At 41.9% G+C, this 16,828-nt stretch overlaps 1 long non-coding RNA gene across 1 annotated transcript; it reads right to left on the bottom strand.

Annotated features, from left to right (window-relative positions):
• Positions 1-2,489: 2,489 nt before the first annotated feature.
• LOC125483858 lies at positions 2,490-14,968 on the bottom strand. The gene is made up of 3 exons (XR_007262767.1): positions 14,681-14,968; positions 11,251-11,355; positions 2,490-3,165 (listed from the first exon to the last, which is right to left on the bottom strand). It is a non-coding gene; the product is annotated as an uncharacterized LOC125483858 (long non-coding RNA).
• Positions 14,969-16,828: the final 1,860 nt, after the last annotated feature.

The following is a 16,828-nucleotide window of genomic DNA, read 5'->3' on the forward strand; positions in this document are numbered from 1 at the left end:
AGCTGCTGGAGTTTACACTCAAATGAATAAAATCTGGAATATAAATCTGATTTCACGAACAAAATCATGACTTTCATTTCCTGAAATCCCAGTCCTTCATGTCCCCTTGGGACGGAGGTCCTTACCTGGTCTGGCATACAAGTGACTCCAAGCCCACAACAACATGGTTGACCCCAGACTGTCCTCTGACATCAGTTCAAGGTGAATTTGGGATGAACAACAAATGCTGTCCGGACCAGTGCTCCCCACATCCCGTGGGAGAACAAGAAAGAATGAAAACACATTCACAGCAGGGAAGAACACGCCTTGGTCCTGCGTGGACTTGAATTCACCTGATTGTCCAACCTGGATAGACACGAGAACACCCACACCACAGAGAAACCAGAGAAACATGGGGACTGAGGGAAGGATTCAGTTACCCGCTGAGGTGGAAACTCATTCACTCAGTGACACTGGGAAGATGCCAATGGGGAATGCCATGTGTGGGGACAAATAACTCAGAAAAACAACCTCCGGAGACATCAGCAAATTCACGTACGACAGTAGGGGTTAGATTTTGCTGTTAATCCCAACCAGGAAAGAACCATGTCTGGATGACTTTCCAGTGGAGTTCTGAGGGTCACTCGACTTGAAATGTTATCTTTGATTTCTCTCCGCAGATGCTGCCAATTCTGTTCAGTTTTTCCAGCAATTTCTGTTTTTTATTTGTTTCTGATTTTTCCAGGGGAGTTCCATTGTTGTCTGATGTAGATCAATAATTAAAACCGAGTTGTATGGGGCATAATTTAGAAGTTTTCAGACGACACGCAACAATGTGTGATGTAGTTCACCACGCGGAACAAAGCTTGGGACTGCAGGGAGAGATCAATCAGGTGGAAAGAAAAAATGATGAACGGAATTCAATCCAAAGAGATTCATAATGAATTCAGGGAGAGTGAACAATGGAAGTGGGGATGCTGAGTGGTGTAGAGGAACAAAGACACCTTTGTGTGGACATTCACAGATTCCTGAAGGTGGTTGGACAGGACAATCACGTGATCAAGAGGGTTTTGGGATACGTTCTGTTCTCGACCACAGGCTGGAATATAAGATCAGGAGGTTGATGCGACAGCTTTAGCTAACACCAGTTCAGAGAACAGCTGGAAGACTGAGCACAAGTCTGGTCATTGTGTTAGTTAACCTTTTAAAAAAAAAAAATCATGATAGAAGATCCAGGGCAGCAACAGGCTTTTTGGCCAGTCAAGTTCACTGCACCACCCAATGAGATCATTATTGATACTGCTCCAAGTCAGGATGGTATGCTCCCTGGAGGAGAACTTGCAGATTGTGTTGTTTTGATGCATTCTATGCTCTTGTCCTTCAGGGTGGTAAGAGCTTGCAGGCTTGGAAAGTGCTTTCAAAGGAGAGTCAGTGAGTAACTGCAGGGCATTTGGTAGATAGTGCACTCTGCTGCCACTGTACCTCAGGAATGAAGGGAACAAATGCTGAAAGTACTGAATGGGGCACCAGTTGAATGGACTGCATTGTCTTGGATGGTGTCCGGTTTCTTGGTGTCATTGGAGCTGCATCCATCCAAGCAAATTGACAGTGTTCTTAATGACAGACATTCTTAATGATGCACAGGCTTTGGGGAGTCATGAGTTGAACTAATCACTATAGAATCTTTTCCCTCTGACCTACTTTTGTAGGCACAATATTTAAATATCACACCCAGTTCAGTTTCTCATCACTACTAGCACCCCAGGATGATGATAGTGGGCAATTCAGTGAAGATAAAACCATTGAATGTCAATGAGTTATGGTTAGATTTTTATTTCTCAGATTTGGTCATTAGTTGTTGGGACTTGGTGCAAATGTTCTTTGTCATGGAGCAGGCTAACTTCAATGTTGTCCAGGGACACTGCATTTAAATATCTACCACTACAGTAGCTGAGTCACAAATGGTGCTAAACATTGTGCAATCATTGACAAACATATCCACTTCTGACCTTATGACGCAGGGAAGGACATTGATGAAACAGCTGAAGGTGCTTGGGACCAGAAACTAATGCTGAGGAATTTCTGAAGCTGAGATAGCTGGCCTCTAACCAACCACAAGCACCTTCCTCTGTATTCAGTATTATCCAACTAAGGTGAAGTCGGGCAAGGAGGATAGGAGAGTGTAAAGGGGAATATAAAAGGAAAGGAGTGGAGTATTAAAACACAGAACAAGTGGGAGATAAGCTTGGACGAACAGTACAGCATAGGGCTAAGAGTCAAATACAACCATGTAATGACAGTTACTTCATCTCAGGCAGTTTAAATGCATATCTATAACAGTGAACCATCAGCAGTCACTGGCTAAAAATACTCACTTAAGTATGACTCACAAAGAAAGGCTTGCGTGCTGTGAGCTGATGGTAGGGACAGAGAAACTCTGAAAATAACATGGAAATAGAAGACCTGTTGAAATGAGAGGACTCAGGACTTTGTAAGAAACTGAACAGCATCCTGTTTTTGTAGTAAATGACTTATCTAATTTATTTTATGCCAATGTTATATACAACCATCCTGACATGAAAACGTCTCAATATGCTGTTTTGAGCTGTAAATGGTAGAGTATCTCCAAGCTAGACTAGGAGACCTCTTCCGCAAATATGTGGTACAAGCTCGAATAAATTCACCTTGTTTTGATCTATTCAGGTCTGAAGACGCAATCTTTTCAAAAACCCACAATCAAAGCGAGAATAATATTCTCTGAATCCCGTTGACTCTAGTTTTGCTATGATTCCTTGATAAAATGCTCTGTCAAATAGAGCCTTAAGATGGCAGGAAAGTCACACTCATTTGGAATTCAGCTGTTTGGTCCATGTTTGCACCAAAAATGTAAGGAGATCAGGAGATGAGTGGCCCTTGCTTAACTCAAACTGAGATCCATCACTGTGAGATTGCAAAGCAAGTGCTGCTTGATGTCATTGTTGTCATCCTGTTTTGACTGCATTTAGGTATCGACAGGCCAGACAATTGACTGAAAGCTTGTCCACACAGACCACCTGTATGGTTTCTCTTCACTGTGAACGATGCTTTTTTCTTCCACGTTCAAAGCTCTCGAGAATTAAGTGTTACTGGCAGCTGTTGATCCAATTTTTGACTTGAGCTGCCTGTCTGTAAATCCTTTCCAATTCCCTAGAAAATAAATTTAAAAACAGTCAAAAGTGGAATGAAAGCTTCTGGATTGTTAGAAAAACCCACCTGGATCATTAATGTCCTTGAAAGGACAGATGAAGAAAAATACAGGGCAAATCAGGCTACGGGAACTGGCTACTGAGCCAGTCATTATTTCTGCATGTCCATCAGAGTGGGAGGTTTGAGTGATACCACAACAACGCTGTCTGTGTAACAATATAAACTGTACAACTGTCTGACCATAACCTGTGTCAGCCTGTACTTGGATAAATGTAAATGACCTGAGTTTGCTGAAAAGCATTACTGTAAACAAGTGGGAATTCATGGGCCACCTTCAGTCTCACGCGGTCCCCCTTTGTACTGGTGAGACTTGCATTTGGAGTACTGTGTTCAGTTCTAGTCACCGTACTTACAGAAAGTTGTTAACACATTGGAAACATTTCAAAGAAGATTTAATGGACTAATACCTAGAATGATTCGAGTGCCTAATGGGGAAAGGGTGGACAGGCTGGGCCGAGATCCTCTCGAGTCCAGAAAAGAAAGAGGAGACTAAATTGAAACATGAAAGATATTGAGCGGAGCCGACCACGTGGATATTGAAAACATGGTCCCTCTGGTGGGAGAATCTAGAACTGATGGTCATTGTTTAAAGGTAAGGGTGAATCCATTTGAAATGGTGAGGAACATTTCCTTTTTCTGAGAGGGTTGTGAATCTTTGTAACTCACTTTGTCAAAAGGCAGTGGTTGAAGAATCGTTAAACTTTTTTTTAAGGCAGAAGCAGACAGATTCTTGATGACCAAGATGATGAAAGATATTCAGGGATATGCAGACACAGAGTTGAGGTTGAAATCAGATCAGCCGTGACCTTATTGAATCTCAGAGCAGGCTCAAAGGGCCGAGTGGCCTACACTTGTTCCTCACTCATATGCTCAAATGAATCGGAGAACAAAGAAACACAAATCTTGTCTGATTACTGGGGGTCAGGAGGGTGTTTGAGCTCAACTTCACCTACTCGGTATATTAGTTCCATTCTATCCCCCTACCCAGCTTCAATTAACATCCTTTTAATTTCCAGGGAATACACAATTTTTGGTGAGATGAGGCATTTTGATAGAAGGAGAAAAGAACATATGAAATAGAGTTGTCCATTATGCCCCTCGAGCCTCAAAAAGGTCAAAGCTCATCTATTTAGGCTTCAATTCCACATTCCCAATTGGCCTTGATAATGTTTTTTTTCCTTTATTTCTGTGGGCATTGCTAGCTAATCCATCCAGTTGTCATTGAGAGGGTGGTAGTGATCTGCTTTCGTGAACCACTGTACTCCATGAGCTGCAAGTGGACCCACAATGCTGTTAGGGAGGGAATTCAGGATTTCGACCCAGCAATACTGAAGGAATAGTGATATATTTCCAAGTAAGGATGGTGAGTGGCTGGGAGGGAATTCATGCCCAACATCCAGTCTCAGAGACCTACAGCACAGAAAAAGCCTCGGCTGACTCTGTCTAATTTTGTCACTATCATCTAAGTAGTCTGCTATCCCATCTTTTATAGCGGACTCGAACATTTTTTCCCCCACCAACAATGTTATGCAAATTCCGTGTTTTCTCTCTGACTCCCTTCTTAAATACTGGGGTTATGTTAACTACCCTCCAAACCATCAGAACTCTGCGACTGTACAGTATTTTGGAGTATAACCACAAGCGCAGCTGCGATTTCTAAGGCCACTTCCTAAGGTACTCGGAGATGAAAGTTATCAATCTCTGGGGATTTATCTGCCTGTTATCTCATTAGTTTTCCCAATTTCTTACAATTCCACCTTCCAATTAGACCCTGTGATCCCCTTAATTTTGGGACATTATTTGTGTGCCCCTTTTTGAAAATCTAAGATATATTTAATTGGTCTGTCATCACTTTGCACTCCATTATAAATTCCCTGTTTGATTGTAAGGAGACCCTACATTTTTCTTGACTAATCTTGGATTATCAATCTTCAATTAAGAGTTTAATGACAATCATGAAACCGTTGTTGATTGTTCGGAAACACCCATCTGGCTCACTATTATCCATTAGGGAAAGAAACTGTCATCCTTACCCAGTCTGGCCTATACGTGACTCCACCCCCACTGCAATACAGTTAACTCTGGGCAATCAGGGATGTGCAATAAATTCTGACCGAGTTCGCAATGTCCACATCCTGTGTATGTCTATTTTAAAAAATGCCGTTGGTTTTATGGTCCATGCAAGAGTACTCTCAGATTCTATTTTCTCCCTCTAATTAAATCCCTTTGTCTCCCTTTGCTGAAATCTAAACTGTTCCCAATCCTTCGGTCTGTTGTTTTATTTATCCAATTTGTGTGCTGCTTCCTTAAATTTAATACCCGTTCATTTCTCTTTCTCTGCCATGGTTTGACCATGTTTCGATTTTATTTTTATGCCACAGCTTGTCCACGTCCTCTTTCAATGTTTGCCATTACCCATCTCCCATCATCCATTTAAATTGTGATCCACAATTTATCACAACTGGCTCACGCCTCATACCATTCTGACTTCTTTTATTTAATTACAGGACTCTCGTCTCAGAAACAACGACATCACACTCCAATCTAATGATGAATTCTAGCCTGTTGTGGTCACTCTTCCTTCAGAACCCACGTTCAACTCGATTGTCAATTGTTTCTTTCTCACTACCCAATACTCATCTGCTTTCTCAACGTAAAATTGTACCATATACACGCTAAGAATTCCTCCTCTATCTTATTGCTACTGATGCTATCTGCTCAATTTATATGTAGGTTGAAGTCACCTATAATTACAGCCATAACCTTATGCCTTGTATCTCTAAATTCCATTCGAATGCCTTCCCAATATTACTGTAGCTTGCGTTCTATATACAACACTAATATCATTTTCTGTCCATTGGCGTTTCTGAGATCAACCCATAGAGATTCTACTTCACCACACCCTATATCCTGGCTCACATCATATTACTTTACTGTTTTAGTCAGCAGTTCTAGCCCAATCCTATTCCATTTCACCTGCCCAACCTATCCTCCTTAGACAACCCACTTATTCCAGGTTTCAATCTAGTAAACCTTTTCTGAACCACTTCGAATAAGCGTCCAGACGACCAAAACCTGCACGTGGTATTTGAGATTTGGTCTCTTCCCTTCCCTGTACAAATGAAGCAGAACATCCTCACATTGATGTTTAATTCCTGTGATAATAAAGCATACAGCCTATTGGCTTTCTGGATTAGACCGAGATCTTGCTCAATTGGGTCAATGGGCTAAAAAGAGTGGCAGATTGAACTTTATTTGAATAAATGTTTGTTTTATCCAAAATGGAATACTTCACATGGGCAGGACTTATACAATTAATAGTAGGGCCCTGGGTACTATTACAGAACAGAGAACCTCGGCTTTCAGATACATTAGTCTTTGAAATTTGTTTCACAGGTGGACAGGGTGGTTAAGAAGGCATTCAGCACACTTGTCTTCATTGCTCAGGTCTTTGAGTACAGGAGTTAGGACGTCATGTTGGAGGTTGTAAAGAATGTTGGTGAGGACTCTCCTGGAATACTGTGTGCCATTCTGGTAGTCCCGTCATTGGAAGGATATTATTAAACTGGAGTGGGTTCAGAAAAAAAAAAAAAGGATATTACTGGGAAAGAAGGGTTTGAGTTGTAAAAATAGGCTGGATAGGCTGGGACTTCATTCACCGGAAGGTAGGAGGTTGAGGCGTAACCTGAAAGAGGTTTATAAAAGCACGAGAGGCTTAGATAAGGTGAACAGCAAAGGTCTTATCCCTCAGATGGATGAGTTCAAAAGTCGGGGGCATATTTTTTACGGTGAGAGAAGAAAGATTTAAAAAATGACATGAGGGGTAACTTTTCTTTTCTTTAAAATAGAGTGCGCTCAGGTGGGTGGAATGAACTGCCAGATGAAATGGTCGGTGCAGGTACAGTTACAGTTACAATGTTTAAAAGAGATTTAGATAAGTACACAAATTCAAAAGGTTTGGAGTGATGTGGGCCAAATGCAGGAAGATGGGACTAGTTTAGTTTGGGATTATGGTCAGAATGGAATAGTTGGACCATTGGGTCCGTTTCCGTGCTGTATGACACCATGGTTACATGCTATATCTGCATACTAACTTTGTAACTCATACTTTATCCTCCACATCTCAGAATTCAGCAGTGATTCACCATTTAAGGAATATTCTGCTCTCGTTTCTGCTTCCTGCTAAAGTGAATGATTTCACATTTTCCTACATTATACGCCATGCAAGATATTTTGCCCATACTAATGTTTCGGGTTTCATAAGCCGTAGGAAGGATAGAAAGGGAGGCAAAAGAACTGAGGGAGTGGCTTTTTTTTTTATTGGGGAAAATATGCAGCAACTAGAAAAGATATTTCTGAAAAAAATAAAATGTCCAGTGAAAACGTATGGGTTGAAATCAGAAATAAGAAAGGAATGATCATGTGGTGGTATTGTACTATGGGTCCCTCATTAGTCGGGGGAAATTGAGGAACAAATACGTAGAGAGATCTCAGATATATGAAAGAATGAAAAGGTTGCAGGAATCGGTGTTTTAATTTTCTAAACATTGACTGGAACTGCTAAAGGTTTGGATGGTGAATAATTTGTTAACTGAGTTCAAGAATATTTTCTTTATCAATAAGTCAATGTTCCTACTAAAGAGAAAGAGAAAACTTGAGCTTCTCTTTGGTAATAAGGCACAGTAAGTGACAGAAGTGACTGTACAGGAGTACTTTGGGTCTGGTGATAATAATTCTGTCAGTCTTAAAACAGTTATGGAAAAGAATAAGCCTTCCAGAAAAGGTGAAAGTATTTAATTGGAATAAGGCCAATTTTAATGGTATGCGACAAGAACTTTCAAAAGTTGAATGGAGTAGACTGCAGGTAAAGGGTCATCTGATAAGTGGGAGGTTTTCAGAAGCATGGTAACAAGAGTTCAGAATCATTATGTTCTTGTCAGAGTGAAAGGTCAGGCTGGTAGAATTAGACAACAATGGATGAAAAGGATATTCAGCTTTTAGTCAAGAATAAAAAACTCATCATCAATTAGATACAAACAACTGGGTTTAAATGAATCTTTTGAACAGTATAAACATTGTACAGGCATTCTTAAGTGGGAGATCAGGAAGGCAGGAGGGGATATGAAATTGCCTTGATAGATAAGGTGACGGATAATGCAAAGATATACTACAAGTGCTTTAAGAGCAAGAAAGCAACTAGAGTGCGAGCATGGCTCTTTAAAGATTGAAGAGGTCATCTCGGCGTTGAACCTCAGGAGATGACAGAAATATTAAAGAGATATTAATATTTTGCATCAGTTTTTATGGTGGAGAAAGAAGTGGATGTTGGAGAATTCAGGGAAAGAAATAGTGTGTTTTGAAAACAGTTCACATGGACGTCTTCTAAAATATAAAGATGGATATCCTGTGGCACAGAAGATGGGGGAGGATTGTTAAATAAATATTTCTCCTCAGTGTTTAGTGACGAGAGAATCATGGACGCTACGGAAATACGGGCAACAAGCGGGGATGTTTTGGACCACATACTTATTCTCAGAGAGGTGGTGTTTGCAGCCTTAAAGGACATGAAGGTGGATAAATCCCCTGGGCCTGATCAAATCCGTCCTCAGACACTGTGGGAGGCGAGGGAACAAATTGCAGAGCCCTTTGTAGAGATTTTTGCTTCAACTTTAGCCACTGGTGAAGTTCCAGGAGACTGGAACAACATTAGCCACCATCCATTGTTTAAAGAAAGGTAGCAAAGACATGCCAGGGAACTGCAGGCCAGTGAGCCTGACAGCAGTGGTAGGCAAGTTATTGGAGAGGATACTGAGGGACAGGATCAACCAACATTTGGATAGTCAAGGTCCGATTAAGGATTGTCAGGATGGGTTTGTGCACGGGAAGTCACGTCTGACAAATCTTTCAGACTTTTTCTGAGAGGAAACCAAGAGCACAGGTGAGGGTACGGCAGTGATCTCAACTATGTGGACTTTAATCAGGCTTTTAACAAGATCCTGCACGCAGTCGAGTCATGCAGTTTAGGTCGCATGGGATCCAGGGAGAGCTAGTGAATTGATTCGAAACTGGCTCAATGGTAGGAAGCAGAGGGTGATGGTTGAAGGTTACTTCTCAGACTGGAAGCCTGTGGTGTGCCACAGGGGTCAGTGCTGGGACCTTTGTTATTTGTTATTTACATAAATCATCTGGATGTGAATATGCAGGGATGATTATTAAGTTGGTGGATGATACAAAATTAGTAGGTATTGAGAGGGGAAGATTATCAGAAAATTGATCTCGATCAGTTGGGGAAGTAGGCTGAGGGTTGGCAAATGCAATTCAATACAGATAAGTGTGAGGTGCTGCACTTTGGAAAGTCAAACCAATGTAGGACTTATACAGTAAATGGTAAGGTCCTGAGGATTGTTGTGGAACGGAGGGACCTAGGAGAACAAGTACATGGTTCATTGAAAGTGGTGTCACAGGTGACAAGGGTGGAGGAGAAGGCATTTAGCATGCTGGCCTTCATCGGTTGAGGCATTGAGTATAGGTGTTGGGACATTATGTTACAGGTGTATAAGTCATTGGTGAGGCTGCACTGGAATACTGTGTATGGTTTTGGTCACCCTGTCACAAGAAAGACATAGTTAAACTGGAAAGTGTGCAAAGAAGATTTACTACGATGTTACCAGGACGAGTAGGCCCAAATTGTAGGGACAGGTTGGTCAGGGGAGGACATTATTCCTTGGAATGTAGGAGAATGAGGGAGTGAGTTTATTGAGGGGTCTAAAATCATGAGGGGCAAAGATAGGATGAATGCATATCGGCTTTATCTCGGGGATGGGGAATTGAAAACGCGAGGTCATAGGTTTAAGGTGAAAGGGGAAAGATTTAAGAAGGACCTGAGGGGTAACTTCTTCCTGCACAGAGTGGTGCATGTATGGAATGGGCTGCTAGGGAAAGTGGTTGAGGCTGGTACAATAGCAGCATTTAAAATACATTTGGACAGGTACATGGATGGGAAGGGTTGAGAGGGAAGCGGACCAAATCCAGCAGTTGGAACTAGCTTAATGGATACCATAGCCAGCATGGACCAGTTTGGGAAAAAGGCTTTTTTGCATGCTGTATTACTCTATGACTCTAAATCTTACGACCTGTCTAGTGCATCCCAACGTGTTGTGGAAAGTTAAAGAGAAAATGTGGGGATGCTTGCACAAATATTTACGGGTGAGGTGCCAGATGACTGAAGAGTGGCTAATGTTGTGCCTTCATTTAAGGGATGTAAGGAGAAGCCTGTGAACTATAGGCATGTGAGTCTGACTTTGGTGGTGGATAAGTTGTTGGAGGCGATTGTGGAAGATAGCATTTGGAGAGGCAAGGAATGGTTATGGATTTTCAGCATGGTTTTATGCAAGGGATGTAGTGGAAATAGTGTCTCACACATTCGATTGAGATTTTGATGAAGTAACCAAGATGATCGATGAGGGCAGAGCATTAAGTATTGTTTACCTGGACTTTCGTAAAGCTCTTGACAAGGTTCCACAAGGTAGACTAATCAGTAAAGTTAGCTTACATGGGATCTAGGGTGAGTTTGCCAGTTGGATAAAAAATTTGCCTAATGTCACAAGACAGGCTATGGCAGTGGAGGGTTGTTTTTTGGACTGGAGGCCTGGTGTTCAGCAACGACCAGTGGGGTTCTGCAGGGATTGGTATTGGGTCTACTTTTGTTTGACATTTATACAAATGATTTTGATGAGAATACACAAGGTATGGTTAATACCTTTGCGGATGACACCAAAATTGGTGGCATTGTGGACAGTGAAGAAGGTTACCTAAGATTTCAAAGAGATCTTAATCAATTGGGTCTGTGGGCTATGTGGCAGATGGAGTTTAACTTGAATAAATGTGAGGTACTGTACTGTACTAAAACAAACAAGGGATGCAGGACTTATACAATTAAAGGTAGACCCTTGCGTATTGTAGACCACAGAGACTTTAGGCTTTAGTTAACGAATTCTTTGAAATTTGTGTGTTTAGTATGCTTACCTTCATTGCTCAGACCATTGTGCAGAGAAGTTGGGACATCATGTTGAGGTCGTACAGTCCGTTGGTAAGGCCTCTTCTGCAGGACTGTGTCCAATTCTGGTTGTCCTGTTATAGCAAGGATATTATTAAGCTGGAAAGAGTTCAAAGGTGGTTTACTGGGATGTTGCTGAGAATGGAGGGATTGAGTCATAAGGAGGGGCTGGGTCTCCTTTCACAGGAATATAGCATGTTGAGGTTGACGTTATAGAGGTTTGTGAAATTCAGGTGTCCTTTCTCCGGTGTGGAGATTTCAAGACCGGGAAGCATATTTTTAAATCGAATGGAATAACATTTATTGTCAAACGTACTCACATAAGTACAGAGAAAAGTTTACAAGTTGCCACTTGTGGCACCATCTCCGGTACAAAGGTACCTAGGTACAACACTACCCAGGGCCCTACCATTAATTGTTTAAGTCCTGCCCTTGAGGAGTATAGAGAAGGTGAATAGCAGATGTCTTTTCCCTCGGGTGGGGGATTTCAAGACTGGGGGCATATTTTTAAGGTGACAGATGAAAGATTGAGAAAAGGCACGAGGGACAACCTTTTTTTTTTTTTGCAGAGTGTGGTTGTTGCGTGGAATGAACTTCCAGAGGAAGTGGTGGGTACAGGTACAGTTTACAACATTTAAAAGACGTTTGGATAATATGTAAATAAGAAATGTTCAGAGAGACATAGACAATGTGCAGGCAGATGGGACTACATTAGTTTTCGAACATGGTCAGCATGGACTGGTTGGACCAATGGGTCTGCTTCCATGCTGTCAGACTCTATGACTCTGTGATTGAAACGACCAGAATACTGAGAGGACTGGATAGATGCACATGGAGATGTTTCGACTAGCAGAAGAGACTCGAACCTGAGGGCACCGCTCTCAGCAAAGGGATGACCCTTTAGAACGGAGAAGAAGAATTTCTTCAGCCAGAGGGTGGTGATTCCGTGGAACTCAGTGTCATAGAAGGTTGTGGGGGCCAAGAAATTGAGTGTACTTGTGACTGGGATAAATAGGTTCTTGATTGGTAAGGGGACCAACAGGACAAGGCAGGAGAATGGGTGTGAGAAACACATCAGTCACAAACAAATTGTGGAGCAGTCTTAGTGGGCCGAAATGCCTAATTCTGCTCCTCTGTCTTGTGCTCTTATGGTTATTATGGATGACTTCAATCTGCATATAGGTTGAACAAATTGAATCAGCAACAATACCATACAGGAGAAATTCCTGGGTTGTGAAAGAGATGGTTTTCTCGATCAACATATTGAGTACCCAAAGAGAGGACAGACCATCCTCAATGGTGTATTGTGTAATAATCAGAGCTGGGTAAGCTCAGTTGGCTGGACAGCTGGTTTGTAATACAGAGTGACACCAGCAGCACGTGCTCACTTCCTGTACTAGCTGAGGTCACCGTAAAGGTTCCACCATCTTAACCTTGCCCATTGACTGAGGCACGGTAACCCTGAGGTTAAAGCACCATTAGTCGTCTCTCTCTCTCTACAAACAGAACAGTCTGATGATCTTCTGGGACCACAGCAACTTTATTTCAAAATTTTAATTGTGTAATGAGAATGGATTAATTGGCAATCTAGCTGTGGAAAAGTGAAGACTTCTTCATGATAGAACTGTTCATGAAGATGGAGAGTGACAGATGATTCTGAGACTGGGGACCAAAATCTAAAGAGAGGAAATTACAGTGTTAAGAGGTGCATGCAGGCTACAATAACTTGAGGAACTTAAGCTTTAAGGGGGTTGACAAATATTTAGAGAGCACTTGGAGGAACTGCAACTATTGTTCATTCCTGTCTGGCACAAAATAAAGAATGGGAAAGGCGACCCTGCCATGGCTAACCAGGGATATTAGGGATAGTACCAGATCCAAGGAAGACGTGTAAAAATTGGCTAAGGAGAGCAGCAGACCTGAAGACAGGGAGCATATCAGATTTCAGCAAAAGAGGACTAAGGGATTGTCTAAGAAGGGGAAAATAAAGTCTCAGGGTAAACTTGTAGGAAACATACAAACTAATTGTAAAAGCTCCAAAAGAGATATGAAGAGAAAAAAAAAAAATAATGAAAACAAGTCCCTTACGATCAGAAACAGGGGAAGTTATAATGTGGAATAAAGCAATGGACGGACCAATTAACTATATATTTTGGTTCTGCCATCACAAATGATGATATAAATAATATCACTAAAATGCTGGGGATCACATGACAGGGAGGAAGTGAGGAAATCAGTATTAGTAGGGAAATAATGTTGGGGAAATTGATGGGATTAAAAGCCAACAAATCCCAGCACCTCATAATATACGCCCCAGAGTAGTTAACAAAGTGGCAGGAGAGATAGTGGATGCAATCTGAAACTAGGGGCTTGAATCTAAATTGAGGAAATTAATGGTCATCTTTCATAATGCAATAGACTCTGGAACAGTTCCCATGGATTGGAGGGGAGCTAATGTAAGCCCACTATGTAAAAAAAAGGAGGGAGAGAGAAAACATGGACTTATAGACCGGTTAGCCCAACACTGGAAAACAGTAACAGGATTAGACAAAGTCAGAGTCAGTCAGCTTGGATTTAGAAAAGGGAAATGAGAAACAAGAACTGAGACCTGTTTGTCCTTGGACACAAGTCACTCAAAGTAAGCATGCAGGTAGAGGCAGGAAATGCTAGGTTGGCCTTCATAGCGAAAGGATTTGAGAACAGAAACAGGGATGACTTGCTGAAATTGTACAGGGTCTTAGTCAGACCACACCTGGAGCCTTGTGTGCAGTTTTGGAATACTTCTGTGACTAAGAATGTTCTGGCTATGGAAGCTGTCCAATTAAGGTTTACCAGACTGAATCCTGGGATGGCAGGACCGACGTATTATGACAGAATAGATCAGACAGGATGAAGTTCACTGGGGTTCAGAAGAACATGAGAAGATCTCACAGAAAACCAATACAATTCTAATAGGATGAACAAGTTAAATACAGGAAGGAGGTTGATGAGGGAGTGCAGAACCAGGGAGTCACAGTTTAAGGATATAGAGTATGCTGTTTAGGACTGAGATGATGGAAAATTTCTTTTCTGAGACTGGTGAGCTTGTGGAATGTCCTTCCACAGAAAGCAGTTAAAGCTAAAACATTGGATGTTTCCAAGAGGAACACAGTTATAGTTCTGAGGACTAAAGCAATCAAAGGATGTGGGTCTAAAGTGAGAACAGGCTACTCGTTGAAAGATCAGCCATGATCATACTGAATAGGGGAGCAGGATCAAATGACAAAATGGCCTACTTCTGTTCCTATTTTCCATGTTTCTATTCTGTTCATAGTGGGATATTAAAACAAAATGACTGTAATTAATACAGATATCAGCACTACCTTATTACCACTGAATGAAAATCCTGAAACTCCTTACCAAACAGCAATCTGGGCAGGGCTTCACCACACGGACTGCAGCAGTTCAAAAAGGTCAAGGAGGGGCAGTGATTTTGAAAGCTTTTGGACTGGCTGCTCTGTCTCTCAATTTCTATCCAGTTATCAAATTGTTGAATGGTCTGAGGAATGCAACATAGGAAGTAAGATAATATTTATGGAAGCTTGCTGAAACTGTTACATTCACTGCTGACTTGGAAGTTTGCTAAAGTTTCATGTGTCCGTGGACAACTCATTATCCAAGGCTTGCACAAAGACTTGATATCAATTGTTTGAAACTGTTTAATTGAACTGAAAAATTTACATTAATTTTATTTTCTGTTTAATATATCCCTTATGGGCGTCTGTGAATCGGTGAGAGTGGAGGTTATAAACGAAGAAGATTGTGTTTAAATCACAGATATTGATGAGATTGCCAAGTATTTGATTGCCAAAATTAGCTCAGAAACAGAAATGATCTCCAGTGCAAAACAAACAATTCCTGACCGTGGGAAGATAAAGCTGGGAAATTAGCAGCATGTAACCAGAGATGGGTAGGATCAGAAACCTCATTTAGACACAATTGGCAGAAATAACAACAAAATACCAAACAAGGTTGAAAGAAGTGTCCATACAGTTTAGAGCTGGAGAGAACACAGCAGGTCAGGCAGCATCAGAGGAGCAAGAAAGTCGATATTTCGAGTCAGGAGCCTTCATTAGAGTCCAGGCATTGAAATCAAGAGATAGTAAGAACTGCTGATGCTGGAGTCAGAGATAACACATTGTGGAGCTGGAGGAACACAGCAGGCTGAGCAGCAGAGGAGCAGAATGTTGATATTTTGGGTCGGCGCCCTTCTTCAGAAATGGGGGAGGGGGAAGGGAGCAGTGAAAGAAAGAGAGAGGAGGGGTGGGGCTGGGGAAGGGAGGTGGGATGGGGAGAGATGAGTCCAGCTAGGCAATGGTGGGGATTGGTCAGTGGGGTGGGAGGAACAGATAGTTGGGAGAGAAGATGGACAGGTTGTATCAGGTCAAGGAGGTGGGGATGAGAGGGATGAGGCCAGGGGTGGGGAGATTTTGAAACTGGTGAAGTCCACATTGAGACCATTAGTTGGTAGGCTCCTAAGGCAGAATATGAGATGCTGCTCATACAGTTTCCGGGTGATGTCATTGTGAAACTGGAGGCAGCCCAGGGTGGACATGTCACCCAGGGAGTGGGAGGGGGTGTTGAAATGGTTCGCGACCAGAAGGTGTTGTCATTTGTCGCAAAGAGCGTAGGTGCTCTACAAACCGGTCTCCGAGCCTCCGCTTGGTCTCAACGATGTAGGGGAGGCCACATCGGAAGCAGCGGATGCAATCGACCACATTGACAGGTGAACAGGTGAACCTCGTCTGATGTGAAAGGTTTGTTTGGTGCCTTGGATGGAAGTTAGGGGGGAGGTAGAGGGACTTCCTGCTACATTATAACATCATAAAAGTTGCATTACAGCACTCTCGACGAACAGATTGGAAGTTTCCACTGTGTGAAGGGTGCAATATTGATATAAATTAATTGCCATTGATTTAGACATATCACAGTTCCTTCATCATCACTTGGTGAATAACTCATTACCTAACAGTCTTGTGGGACCTATTAAGGGAAGATAATTGCCAGCAGCAAGTGGTCAGGCAACGTTCAGCTGTAAAAACCTCATGAGAGAGTCAATGGAAGTAACAATAAAATAAGACAGTTACACACATTATAGGAGACATAGCAGATTAAAATGATCAAGTTGATCAGGGAGAGCAGAGATGGACCAGAACAATGTCGCGTGTTATAAAGCAGCTCTTGACACAAGCCACATAACGAGGGGGTGACAAAATGAGTCGCATTAGTCCCAGAGTCAGATAACTGAGAAGAACATGAGAAGGTGAATTGTGTAGATTACTGGTTAAAAACATTGAAATAATTTCATTGTGTTCAACTTTAAAATCAAATGCTGGAGTCTGCAGTTCAGAAGATATCAGAAGCATTGGGATCAGAGGAAACCCATAGTTTAGGAAATAACTGGGAATCAGGGTGATGTCACTGGGCAATTGCTCGTGTGAGATAACATCACCGACTTGAACAGAGAGCATTTGGGTCTGCACAAACAGGTGATCTCGACAAAGGATG

Source organism: Rhincodon typus, chromosome 8 (assembly GCF_021869965.1).
Source record: "Rhincodon typus isolate 14 chromosome 8, sRhiTyp1.1, whole genome shotgun sequence".
Lineage (NCBI taxonomy): Eukaryota > Metazoa > Chordata > Chondrichthyes > Orectolobiformes > Rhincodontidae > Rhincodon > Rhincodon typus.